The 11,824-nt window shown below is 37.7% G+C and overlaps 1 long non-coding RNA gene across 1 annotated transcript; it reads left to right on the forward strand.

The window, feature by feature from the left end:
* Positions 1-7,978: 7,978 nt before the first annotated feature.
* Positions 7,979-11,154, forward strand: LOC129133210 (uncharacterized). The gene is made up of 3 exons (XR_013179939.1): positions 7,979-8,085; positions 9,696-9,884; positions 11,086-11,154. It is a non-coding gene; the product is annotated as an uncharacterized LOC129133210 (long non-coding RNA).
* Positions 11,155-11,824: the final 670 nt, after the last annotated feature.

Raw genomic sequence — 11,824 nt, forward strand, 5'->3', positions numbered from 1 at the left:
TGTTATTTATTTCACATTTCCCAGTTCATATTTGTTAATATTTGGAAGATAAACCTGAAGAAATAAATATTTCTGTATCTTTCCAGATATAGAGAAGAAATGTTAGAAAATGTAGAAAACAGTTAATTTTGGCTTCTTTATTTATTTATTTTGCATTCTGAAGGGTAGAAACCTGTCTTGCTGGACGTGCAAAGCTAGAGGATTAGCTTAAATTTAATCCAAATTCATATGGACAATGGGGATTCTGTAGCAGTGACTTCACAGAGCTGCAGTGTCCAGTAATGTCAATAATGCTTCCAGCCTGTAGCTGAGTTCAATTTCTGTATGCAGAAATTGAAGTGGAGACCAGATCATTTTATTCTACTGAGGACTTCTTATTTCATCAGTTTTTAAATTCAGTTTCTAGAAAGAAGAAAATGCTTTTCAGAAAAGCAGAAATCAAAATTATTTAGTCTGTGGGACTAACTGTTTCTAAAAACATCTGAAGTTTCAGCAATCAAAATCATAATAAAAATGAACTTTTGTCCCCATGCATAATTTCACCAAATGCACTCTGTTTCTCTCATTGCCACTGAGCTGGGAGACAGAAGAGATTGGAAGGGCCGTACTCTTTTAGGGAAAGGTTTCCAGTGGAGATCTGGCTCTGATTTTCGTGTTGCCACAGAAGATCATGTTCACAGTGATTTTTGGGCCAACACAGATTTCTTGGTGGTGAATCAAAAGCATGTCTGCTGTTGGGTAAACACTTCTGTTGACGTGTGCTGGCGTCGTAGATTTTAAAATTCTAACATCATTTTCTGATGCAGTCTCCATTCCTCTCAAACTGCAGCTGAACTCTCAACTGCAATACTTTATCTTAGAAAAAGTGCCTCTTGATGTATTGATTTATTCCTTTACCTATTTATCTTTAGAAAACTAATGCTGCCCTGCAAAGCACTGCCAAGAAGTTGAAGGATATGGAGGCAGAGCACAGTGTCTGCAGCAAGATGCTGAAGCTCCAGGCATCCTGTCTGGAAATCAAGAATAAACGGCAGGAGAGGCTCCTCAAAGAACTGGAGGTAAAGCTTTCTGCCTGCTGCTGGGAGCCTCAGCAAGCACTGGCACAACTGAGCAGTTTCATTTCTGAGGGGTGAAACCTCTGAGTTAGGCTATGAGTGCCCCGTGTTTGATTAACAAAATGCAGAGCATCACTTGGCAGGAAAGGTGGATTCACAGGTGAATGCTGCGAGCCTGACCTGAGAGTGGTGTTTGAACTGCAGATGGAAAGGGGTTTATGTCACTGGGAAAGTACTCTTAGCAATATGGGTACAGAGGGAGTATTTGCGCAGGATTTGTGACTTTTTTATTTTTTCTTGAAGCATCTTAAGCAGATAGATCTTGTGGGAGGAGGCAAAGCTTAAGCCTTTTGGCTGATGCTTTTGTGGAGTGGGTTTGGTAAGCTCTGTGCTGTGACTTTCTCTTTAATAGGCCTTCCACAGATCTCTGTTTCTCAATTATTTCCTTTTGTGAATGTGTGAGCTAATACAGAGTTTAAATTTATTGTCAACAGCTCGTATGTTCATTTTATGTATTAATTTATTTTTCAGTTAACGTTTCCCTAACTGAAGTGCTTGGAGTTAGGATTCAGTCTCACATGCTCGCTCCTTTGCTTTAGCTGTCCAAAATCAATGACTTGACTTGTATCTGTGTAACCTTGAGTATCTTAAATTACTTTTCATATGAATGTCCTTTTCTTCATCTTTCTGGCATCACTTGAAGGCAGAAGTCATTTTGGGGTGTATTGTTCTTTTCAAATCAATCATCAGTAATAGTGAGATGATGTTTTTGATAGGAAACAATGTAGTTAAAATTTCATGTGAATTTCTATTATAGCGGCTCTGTAGTTACTGCTTCTGCTAAAACCATTTTTTCAATTGAAATACCATGTCCAGGCCTTTAGATAGAGAGAGGTATCTGTGACTATGAAAACTGTAGCAAGAACATAATCCTACATCAATTTCTTTAACTAAATAGAAAATATTACTTTAATATTCTGGATATGTAATTGTTTCCTTTCATTTATTTATTGACATGAGTTTTCACAGTTCCAAAGTGCAAGTAGTTCAGATACCACAGGTTGGTGTATGGAGACCTAATAAACTGAAGAAATTAAGTTGTCTTTGCATGATGTCATCATCTTTCCGGACTTAGATATTTTTAAAATGTACTTTTAGGCAGCTGCAGTGAAAATAAAGAAACTGGAAGATGATGCTGCAGCAGCAAGACGAGCACATGTAGAATGTAAATACACTACAGAAGTCATGCAGGTAAACTTTTGATTAAATATTTGGTAGAAGTTTGCAGTAAAATGGAAGATGAACTTGTAAAGGTGCAATCTTCCAAAAATGTTCAGACTTCCTTGCTCCAGTGAAAACACTGAGTAGATTTTTTGCAATGATTGATGATTGTCAAGACTGTAAAAGGTAATAGAAAAATATCTCCTTGATTTCCAGGAGATACGGAAACACATTCTTGTGTTTTAGAATTCAAAGTAGCATTGAAAGAGTGAGGGGAAAGGAAATGTTTCACAATAGTTAAACTGCTGAGATATTCTGTCCTATATCTTTGGAATGGGCACTTAGGTAATTTCAGAGATAGAGTGCATTCACCCAGCTTCTCTAGGTGTGAGATATTAATGCATCCTGAGACTGCAGTTCCAAATGTAACTATTCAGAGTACATTTCAGCTATTACACCTGCTGTTACCAGAAAAGTTTGAATATATGAAAAAATGCAATATGTATACTTGAATATTAAGTTTTTGTATCACTAAACTGTGTCACAGAGGGTTTGATCCATTAAAGCAATTAGGGTTTATTAAAAAAAAAAAGTGAAAATCCTGTAAGATGATTGTTGAGTGATCTTGTACTGACTAAGGAAGCCTTCCTAGTGGATTTTTGAAGAACTAAATGAGAAAACAAAAGAGAATTTCATTATTTTTTTCTTGTTTTCTGAGGAACACAAACAAGCATTGCCAATTCTTCAGTCAGTTATTTTCTTATGACCTTCTCTAAGTACAGGCACGTGGATTTCTGAAGTGATGATTAAATAAATTGTGATGATTCAGGTTTTTTTATTCCCTCTCTACTTTTATAACATACAAAGGAGCTGGAAAAGTAACATTCCGTGAAGTTAAAGATTTATCTTTTATGGGTGAAGACCTCAGAAGGTTTTCTTCCTTGTTTCTGTACGTGAACAAGCTCCACATGAGCTTTGCTCTGAGTGCAAGTGTAGCTTTTACTGTTAATCCTACCCTTTTATGAGTCTACTTAATGAATAGAATTCCCGTGGAAAACTTCAGTAATATAAATAATTGAAAACAGGAAAATCCAAACACCATGCAAGGAGAACAAAAGGTGCTTTGGGTCAGCATATCTATTTCTGTTTTGAACTCTATGTATAAATCCATTTTTATGTGTGTTAAATGCTTTCTAATTCCATATAGAATTAATAGAAGTTATTCACCTATAAAAAGCAGAACAGAACAGTGAAGAGCATTAAAGACCATGGCAGTCTTTCCTAACTTCCTTTAACTGCTTTCTTATCACTTGGTAGTTGAGAATTCAAGAACTGGAAGACATTTTGAATGAAGGGCATCGCGGCAGGAGAGAAGATTTTCCAGAAGGGATAGCAAGGGAAGAGTTCAGAGAGCCAGTAAATGCACTTGAGACAGGAAAAAAAGAGTAAGTTTCCTTTTAAAGCCATTGCAAAATGGCACTAGACAGCCTCAGTACAACTCGCAGTTTACATTCCCTGCATTTTTCAGTCAGCAGAAAATCTGGTGCAAAGTGCCAAACCAAACTAAAGGTTCAGAACCTGGCAGTCCATGAATAACAGGCCCATATCAGTAACCAAAGGTATTGTGAATGGTACAGATAATAACTGGCCTGCTACAGATTTTTTGCCAAACCAACAATGTTGCAAATCATAGTTATGGTTAGGTCCAGGGTCCAGTAGTGGTTCGGCTGAGTGTAGGAAAAGATATCCAGCAGGTCTAGAAAAGATGGCTTTTCTATATACACTTCGATTATTATGAGGACATGGTTTTCCACTTCAGTGAGTCAGTTGGATCTCTAAAACTCCTGTCAAGAAGTTGTGTATCATTTATAGTGGATAATCTTTGTTTTCAACTTTTGAATGGCTGTAGAAAGCTTTAAATGGTTAAAAAATATTGAAAAGTGTGAGAGCAGAGGAAATCTCTTGGGATGTTTCCTGGCCAGCACAGTCTGCTGTGCCTGTGGTAGCAGAACTTGGGTGAGCTCTCTTTCAGCCTAGAGCTATATGGCTCTGTATACTCAGGTGTTTATGTTGACTTACTCACACAAGGAGCAGCGGAGAAGGAAAAAATTGTTTTCCTACAAGAAAGGAAGTTTGTGGCCTGAGCAACTCATTCAAGATTCATGATTATGGACATGTTTTTAGTAAAATATTTAAAACTTGAGCTGGAAAAGCCTTTGTCATCCTGTGCAAACATCAATTGGAAGCAAGCTTTTGGCTTTCCTGACGCCATGCCTAAATACTCAGGCAATCTTTTAAAATTCTTCCTTGGATTCCCTCTCTGTGCTTCTGTGTCCTTTATGCTATTGCTTGGCCTTGGAGTTTCCTCATCAGCTGCCTGTTTAGTCATGCCAGGCTCTTGATAGATCTGTTTTCCTGAGTGACACAGTACAAGAACAGATTAAAATTCTGGATAGTTTGCTTTAAAAGCCAGACAGAGTAGAGTCAGGCATGTGGAAACCTGGAGAGCAAGAACTGTACTTGAAATCAGGGTTGATGATGCAAGATGTGACACGGTCACTCTGAAGACAGCTGTTGTGTTAATTAAAATACGAAAAATTCTGTTTGTTACATGTAACTTTGAGGCCACATCCAAATAATCTTATGGATTGCATGACACGAGGCTTGGTAACTGAAAAGATTACCTCTTGAAAAATCTTCCTTAGAAGGAATATAAATTTCTTCATTCAATTAGGAAAGGCAAGCAGCTTCAGAATCCATGTGTGGTGCTAAAGTAGTATCTGTCATATCCATTGATTATCCTTTAAAAGAACACAGTGCATTTGACAAAAGTCATTTTGGTTAAAGTATCTTTGTGTGGAAACTTTCCAGTTCACAAGGACAGCGTTTATCCTCCGGTGTGCAACGGAAAGACCAGGCTGAGGAAGGGAAGAGAGCTCAAGATGCCAATGCAACATTAGTGGTTCCTCCAGACAGCTTCAGCCTGCAGGAAGGCTCAATAGTAAGGAAAAAAAGCCTCAATAGTAAATAGTAAATAGAAAAAAAAGCTCAGTAGTAAGGAAAAAAATGTGGCACACATTGCTTAGGTTTTTTAAAGCATACTGTCAAAATATTTACTGTGGGGAAAATTTGCTGCATTTGCTGCTCTGAGCTGTGGCAGAATTCTGCCATTCTCTCACCCTTTTTGTTATTATGTTACCTTTAAAAAAGTTTACTACATGAATAAATGTAAGCAATGCCTTGGAGACGCTCATTTGAAAATTTTTTTTAAGTATGGGTAGGATGTACTGGCATTCCTAATTAAGGCATTTTGTAGATATTGATGATCATTTCATGTGAAGAATGTTCTTTCTACCTAACTTTTTTGTCAAGTTTCCTGAGCTATCATTGTAGAAATGTTTTGGGTTTTTTTTTTTATTTCATACACCCTTTTAGTTTTAGTGCAAGTATTTGACTGTAAAAATTGCTTGAAAATTATTTCAAGCTTTCAGGTGGAAAAGCAGAGGGGATTTTTTGTTGTTGTTTTGTTTTTTACTTGTTTTGCTGTGGATTTGGCACATTGGATGTATTTTGCTGGATTATTTTCTGAACTTTGTCCTCTTATATGACCACTTTGGGCTTTTCTACTGTCTTTACCCAGCTACACCTTGAATGACAATTTTGCCATCTCTTTGCACAGCAGCAGGGACAAAGGAAAGTTGTCAGCATGTTTAGAAAATCTCTCCTTTCATTGTGTGGTTACATTTGCTCTCTTTCTACTCTTAGCAATATTCAATTTTTTTTGCTGGTGGCTTGGAAACTTCTCCTCTTTCTCTGTCAGAGCTCTGAGCATGGAGGGTACATGAGGTCTGTTCCCTGTGGAGAGGAGCAGAGACCTGCATCAGAGAGTCTTCAGATCTGTGGGTGTCTTTTGTTCAGCTGATGGAGTTATTCCACACCTTGTCTTAGTGCTGTCCACTGCCCAGGCAGATCTGTCATTCATAAACTGGAGACAAATAAAATCAGGATCTTCTTTTTTTCTTTCTGGGAGAATAACAGCTTCTTCCATGCAAGCATTAATGTATTAAAAGACATCTGCTGGCCTAGTTAGCCTGAAAAAGTCATTTCAGGCACAAAAGGAATGCATACAGAGAAAAGCAACTGTCTGCCCTAACTACAGGCATTAATGATTGCTATTTCTAACTACAAAACACAATTGCAAGCTGAAAATATTCTACTGAAGTGCTTGCTTCCAAACCTGAAGTGCTTGCTAGCTGTTGCTGTGGTAGGAGTTTTCCTTTTTATTTGTATTCCTTAGTAAAATATATGACATGACAAGAACTATGGACAAGATTCCATTCATGATCAAGATTTCTGGTAATGGAAACAGTATTTAATGCTAGACTCAAAATTAATGTTATGGTATTGAAAGGTTAAAAAATAATAATAATTAGCTCACTGTCATATTCATAGAGCTGGTTGTTTTAATTATTTTACTCAAAGGCGTTCAAACCACAAGACTGTCCTGAGCGGGTGATAAAAATATTCATTTTTGGAAGAGTTGTATTAGTGGTTGCCTTATGAGATCAGGTATTTATGGCCTTGGATGGCTTTGCATTTTTCCCAAAGCTGTTTGTATTTGTTTGGGAAGCAGAAGTGCCTGTGTGTGATCCTGTTTACTCCACTGAGATAGCTCTGATTTTGCTGCACAAAATGAAAAAGCAGAAGACTGTAGCAGAAACTAAGTATAGATAACATTTAATATATTGCTGTTGGTCTTTGCTATACCCATAGTTAAATTGGGTAAAAATGTCAGTGTGTTCTCGTCCCCTCATTTTCCCTTCTGCTTTCCTGACCTGTACAGTATTTTTTCATATTTTATACCATTTTTATGCTTCCTGAATACGTTTTTCCACTCTAGTCTGATAATCTTATCTTGATCTCTGACTGTACTAATACAGCATCTGAGAAACAGCTTTCTATTATCTTAACTTAAAAAAGTTTCTAAGGCACTTGTATGTACTAAAAGTATGAAGAATTGAATTTCTACTGCATGCTGTTGTTGTTAAAATTTATTTATAATCTGAATCAAGTTAATATACCACTGATTAAAATCACTGTAAATAAATGGGGCACAGCTTGTGGAGTTTGACTGATGGAGCTGTCAGCCCATTTTGGCCAGCTGTTTAATCATATATATTCCATGCAAAACAAATTTTTAAAGGAATTTAGAGTGTGTTGTGCTGCCAGGCCAACTGGACAGTTTTCTGTGTGCTGTGCAAGTGTTGGGGCACAATTTGGAGGCACCTCAAGGTATTAACATGGGTGAATGAATTGCATCCACTAGAGCATGGAAATTTTTATCTGTGCCAGGTCATGGTTGTGGCCCCCACAGGACTGGGATTTACTCACATACTTTATTTACATACTGTGTCTAATTAGATAAATTTTGTGAAATCTGTTTTCTTACTCTGCTGTAATATCAGGCAATATTATGGCTGCAATTATTAGAAATGAACTGAGGAATTTTGTGAAGCTGTGAGAAGGAGCCTTGAGGGCTCATTTTCAGCTGCAGGCAGCTCTGCTACCACACATAGGATGCATCTCTTTTGATTTGAACATTGCCCAGCTACAGCAATTAATTTTTTTCTTTGTGTTCCAGAGGGAGATGTCCATCCTCCTGAACACATACCAGACCCTGGCAAATGCCCAGGTGCTTTCCAGACCGACAAACGTCCCCCTGGAAGAGTTACCTTGGGCAGAGCTTTGTGCCCTCTTGCATGAGAATGTTGAAGCCCTGGTCTCGAACTTCAGCAAGGCTAACCAGAGGGTGAGTGTCCCCAGGCATCAGCTGCCTCTGCTGAGCTCAGTGACATTTGCTCACACTGCAGTCTCGTTAAAAAGGACTGATATTCATCCCCCCAAAAGGATTTGGACACTAACAAATGAGCACCATTAATTCTGGCTTGTCCACTGCTCACTTTGTTGCCGGGGCATTTAGATGTGACTGGAGTGTGCATCAAGTCTCTCAGCTCCACCTTCTGTGCAGGATATTCTGAAAGGACAATCTGATAGTAGCCACAGGAACCTAATTAAAAGATAATAAATTCATCTTACTGATGAAGAAATTCACTGAACCTAGTCATTTACAGTCATAAATCAAGTCTTTCTTTTACTATAATCCAGAGGCCAAATACACTTTCTCCAGGAATATCACCCTTTAATTATGTCTTTATGATTCAGCTGTACTACTTGAAAGAATGCCAGTGTGGGTTTTTTTTGTTGAATTGTAACTTTGGATTATGACATTTTTATTCAGAAACACAACAGAAATACCTATTATAAAACATGTCAGGATCTGTAGGAAGGAGGAGCTGTACTTTTCTGAGTGGTTTTAAAGCAAGTGAGCTTACATGGCCTTTCTCCCCAGAAAGCCTTCTGGTTTTATGAAGGAAAAACCCCTTTTAAAATAACTCAGCTGGCTTCAGAGACTAAGCTATGCCTAAAGAGCTCTTTAGGGTATCACTTTGTGTTCTGGTTTATTTCTCTTTTGAAGTAGATGAGGAAAGGGAAGGGAAGGTGAACACTGCTGGCAGCGTTTGTAGGGCTTGTGTCTTATTGTTGCTTGCTTTTTAAGTAAGCATTGTTATTGAGACTGATTATGAGGTCTTCTAGGGCTTTTCTCATGTACTTAGCAGCTTTTCTGGGATTTTAGACTGTGCTGATTTTTTTTTTTTCCCACACAGTTCAGTGTGGTCTATCTGGAAGTATCTTGATATTTTCTAGGAGCAGAAAGTTCAGGTGTGTGCATTTGAGGATCATTGTTGGCTTGGTTCATTCCTCCATTTAGCTTGCATGAGGTGCATTGTTAAACCACAAGAGTGAATCCCTTCATGTTTGTTGAAAATACATCCTAAACTTATGAGCTACTTGTAAGGAAAAAATTCTCTGTGCTAGAATTCCCTGAAATTGTTGTAAAACTTAGTAATAATCTGGAATGTCTTGGCTTTTCAACAAAAGAAAAAAACCAAAAACCACAAACAAACAAAAAAAATAAAGGCTGTGTTTTAATTATTGTTTGCATTCATCACAAACTTCTAAAGGATATACTTGGATTACTAATTTACTAAAATTTAATACAATCATTAAAAAAAAACCGTATCAAGTGTCTGGCTCAGGTTTCCTGCAAAGAGGGTGACAAATATCTCTGCAAGCTGGTAGAAGGATAGCAAAACCAAAACTAAATAAAATACTTTGTTTCAAAATATTTTTCAGTTTTGTTTTGAGAACCCAAGTAATTCATCTGCTGTGAAAGGGTTTTACTTAGTTTTAATAAAAATATTGAAAAAACTGCAGTTTAGATTTGATGCTGGAATAGTCTGTGCTTAACTTAAAGTGAAAAGGTAAATAATAATTTCTTCTTAAATGCTTGTCACACAGATATCTCACCTAGAATATATTTGCAAGCACAAGACTGACACTATGAACGACCTTCAGCAGAACCAGGAGGAGGCTTTGGAGAAAATGTCTGAACAGTTAAAAGCACAGGAACACTGGTGGCAGAAAGAAAAGCAATATCTTGAACAGCAGTACTCAAACGTCCTTGCAGAATTTCATGCAAGATCACAGGTATGGTGCTGTGAACTTCTACTTGTTTTTTCTTTAAAAATTGAATGGATTATTTCAATAGTTGAAGCCTCTTAGCAGTTAAAGGTCATTTGGGAATTTTAGTAGACGTTTAAAGTCTGAAAAAATCCAAAACCAAACAACAAGCCAACCCATCCCTGTGCTAATATTAACATCACTTAAAATAAGAAATAAATTACTTTGATCAAGCATTTGTTGAAGAGAATTTAGTCTTCAGGCCCAGCTGAGAAGCCTGATTTCATCTACAGATGGCAGTATTCTTTTTCTGAGAATGTTAAAGCTGTAAGATCAAATTTGCTTGTTTTGAGAATTACTGAGGGCAGCAGCTACTTTTCAGCATCATCATTTGCAGGGATTGTATAGAATAACAATAATGTGGTATCACCTGGGGATAAATTTAGTTACATATGTACTGACCCGAAGAGCAGTGGTAGATTTCAACAGTGTTAAGCAACTCTGTTTTTCTGATACTACAGTGAGGAGTGGCCTAAAAGTGTGAAACTGTCACTCCTTGTTAGATGAGTTATTTGCAATCCAGAATGTTCCCTGTTCTTCCACAACCACCATTTACTGTCTTTATCATCACACTCCTTCGCACCTGTTTCAATTAAAAGCGTTGTGAATAAAGGAAATAGATGTCCCTTGTTATTTGTGAGTTACTGCAACTTACTTCACAGAATAATGCTGTATTTGATGCAGATTTCAGGGCTGGAAGTCTTTGCATGCTGAAAAATTTAATCTGTCTACTTTCATGTTCCAGACTTCCTTATGTTTTTCCTCTCACTTACACTGGTTTTCTGCTTAGTACAGCAGTGTTCTCTCTGAAATTGGAGGATGTTATTACTATTGTTAAGTCAATTCATAAAACTGTCTTGTGGGCAGACAGGTGGTGTTGGACCTTCTGTGAGCTGTCACGGTGTTGGTGGATTGTTTTCAGAAATCAGGAGTTCATTTGCAGTTGATGATCGTGTAAATTTCCCTCCTACCACTTTTTTTGTTTCATACATCTAATTCTGTAATTCCTTACTAGAAGAGACACTTTCATCATGATTATTACTAACAACTTTTGCTCCTTTAATGCATCATTTGAATGGCAAAGGTAAATTTTCTTTTCATTCTTGTCTAGGTAAAAACCATGTAGTTATTGTTTCTTCCATTATTGTTTGGTTTGTTTCTGTCGCAGGAATATAAAGAAACGGCGCAGAAAATGAGGCAAAAACTCTATGGCCTTGAACAACTCTCTGACAAACTGGCCCAGGAAAACAATTCATTGAAAAATTCATTATTAGATGCTTTCAAGGCACGCTCATCCCTGCTGGCAGCCTGTGCGCTGCTGTCAGGGGCCCTGTGCTCTCTCTACGGCCGACTGTGCGCCACGTCTTGCCAAAGAGACATTCTCCAGGAACAGGTGAACCAGCACCAACTCCTGAACCACAAGATCGTCAGCCTCCTTTATGCTCTCCCTGCTGTGGTGGAAAGAAACCAGGACGAAGGCAGGCTGAGGCAGAGAAGAGCCAAGAACCTGGTTTATGTGTTCCGAAGAGCTGTGATCGCAGTTCTGGCTGCTAACAGGCTGAGGGCTCTGGCCCGATATTCTTGTACATTTTTCATCTGGACAGATGGATGCAGAGGAAGCTCTGGAATTCAAGTTTGTCTGGGAGAATCCAGAGGCAGGCATCCTGTGACACGTAAGTGAAATGTTCTTAAAGAGTTAAATCAAATTACATGCTTAGGGAATAACAAAGACGAATATTATTTTTATTGCTAGGGCAAAAAGACATATTTAATGACATTTTGACAAATGTTATTTACGGATTTATGATTTTTATATTGCTTGACGAATTTATTTCACTCTAAGAGGAAATGCCTAGTCTTATGTTAAGCACTGCAGGTAAAATTGCAATTATGCACATGAACTCAAC

Source organism: Agelaius phoeniceus, chromosome Z, assembly GCF_051311805.1.
Source record: "Agelaius phoeniceus isolate bAgePho1 chromosome Z, bAgePho1.hap1, whole genome shotgun sequence".
Lineage (NCBI taxonomy): Eukaryota > Metazoa > Chordata > Aves > Passeriformes > Icteridae > Agelaius > Agelaius phoeniceus.